Here is a 2527-nt window from a genome sequence, read left to right on the forward strand (position 1 = left end):
CAGGGATGGACAGGGCATCCACAGCCTCTCTGGCAGCTGTTCCAGCACCTCACCACTCTCATAGTAAAGAGCTTCCCCTTGATATCCAACCTAAATCTTCCCTCCCAATGGAGCTCCCATCTCTGCTACAGCGCTATGCACAGGGCCGGTTATGTGCTGTTTCAAGGCAAATGCACATCGGGTACAAATACACTGCATCCAACTAAGAGCCACGTCTGCCTTCAGTTTCACACATTTCAACTCAAGAGCTGTACAAAAAGTTATTAAAATTAATGCATCAAACTATCATAACTCAGTCTCTTTTATTACCGGTAATATTCCTTCTAAAATATTAGTCTGCTTGGCTGAACCAGCGTGTCTTTTTGAAAGTTGTCTTTGAAGATCAGAATCTCTTTAGCATAAGAAGTGAAACATGCCATCATGTTAATTTGACAAGGTAAAGGTGGGGGTGGAACACATCACTTCGAGTTAGTATTTCTGAAACCCAGACTGGTCTATTAATTTAAAATTTTTTAAAAAGAGCATTTTTCTCCCCTGGTTTCCACGTGATAATGGCAGTGAGGAGGTAAAGGAAAGACTGCATTACTCAGAGTACTTGAAAAATGAGGAAAGGATCAAGCTTGGCAAGTGACCCAAGAAAACACTTTCCATCTTAAACAGAACTAGGGGGTGAGGATAAACTGCTGCAGCACAAACGTTTCAGAATGATCCAGAGAGTATTCGTTTGCCCTTGTTTGCACAATAAATACATATATGTACACACACACAAAAGGTGGGGGTGCGAGCGTATGAAGCTGTGTTTTACCAACAAGAAATGCACAGCTGGGACATCTCAGTCCCTCCTGCGGCACAGATCACATGTGTAGCCACAACGTCGTGTTACCCAACACTGCTTTATCAAAGTGCAAAACAGAACACCCACACACACCAAGTTATCATACAGCGCAAAACAGCTCCAGGCCCTCATCAGCTGGCAGGAGTGTCACAGCCTTCTGATCTTTTATAACTGTTTATGATAACCTCACACATGCATATGCTGTACTGTCTAATCACCTGTTGCTGGCCCACCTGCTTTACACCAGGAAAAACAGGTACTGCACTTGAAAGACCTGGGGCTGCTCCACGTACCACTGTGCTTCAGGCAACCCAAGTTACCAGTCCTGCTGGTAAGCACTGACAGCCAGCCAAGCAGGGCTCCAGACTGCAGTTCCAACCTGTGCTGCTGTGCTCAGGAGCCTGGAGAGCAGCTCACTTCTTGGTCACCTTCCTAGCCAAGCTGGAAGCCAGAACACAAAAATCGAGGAGGTGATGGTACAGAACATGTCTAACATTACTCTTGGCAGCAGTAATCCCTTTGAAATCAGAAGCTCCATCTCCATACATATGTTAAGCTTCCTTCAGGACAAACACCCACATCTTACAGACATTCAAATGAACGCGTGCCAAATCTGAAGTCACAAAGTAAATAAAGTCACAGGAATTCTGCAATTACCACAGCCCCTGACTCCCCCAACACCAGATACAACCCTCCAACAAAAAGAACCATTTCAACAAGTAGCAGATAGCCTCCTTTTCATAATATTCACTCCATTTTTGAAAGCACATTCCTGCCCCTTACAGTTACAGAACAACTTCAAAAGCACAAACCCACTACACCATTTGCTTCAGTCTGCCCTCACCAATAACCTCCGAGTGCCAACTCCTCATCTGATCCCCAAGAGGCCCTGTAGGTGCTGCTGCTACTGGCTGAGCATCTTCTTTGTGCTGCTCCAGAACAGCACAGCCTGTCATGGAGCCAGCAGGACACACAGCAGCCGTATGGATATATTCCCTTTCTTGCTTCTTTGCAGAGACTTCTTCACCGTGGTTGCTCACAGCCCAGCACACTCCTCTATCCCAGCAGAGATCTTTGATGGCCAAGATATAAAACAATCCCACTCGGTTCAGAATAAGGCCCACCCTGCTTTATACCACAAGCCTCTATCAAGCATATCGCTGGGGTACAAGGCAATAAAATGGAAGTGCTCACAAGCCTTCCAATTGCACTCGTGTTCCTCAAAGGCATGTGTGGGAGGTCAGCCAACATACACTCAGTTGCACTGCAACCATTTCCTACAGTTCAATTCAAGAGATAATGGTATCAAAACACAATTGAAGAGAGAACCAAATGGGGCCCTTCTTATGTTTTATTTCTTATGTTCCATCTTCAAGGCCCAAAGTTTCCTTTAAGAGACAGTCAACCTGTGATGGTCATCATCTGGCCAGTCCTTTCCCTTTTAAAGACATCTTTCCATTCATTTCCCTTTCTCTTTTTCCCAGATCTCTTAACTATTAGCCAGGTAGATAAAACACTCTAAACAAAAACAATGCTTTCAGTATTGACCTTAATTTACCTTCTGAAAGGCTAAGTGCTCCAGGAAGCCAACAGGCACTTGAGCAGACTGTGACTGCAGCAGAGATTCAGGCTGCCCAGCATCCACTTTCCTGCTGCCAGAAGAAAAGGGAACAGAAAAACACACTGAGTGGG

The sequence above is a fragment of the Meleagris gallopavo genome, chromosome 23, assembly GCF_000146605.3.
Source record: "Meleagris gallopavo isolate NT-WF06-2002-E0010 breed Aviagen turkey brand Nicholas breeding stock chromosome 23, Turkey_5.1, whole genome shotgun sequence".
Classification (NCBI taxonomy): domain Eukaryota; kingdom Metazoa; phylum Chordata; class Aves; order Galliformes; family Phasianidae; genus Meleagris; species Meleagris gallopavo.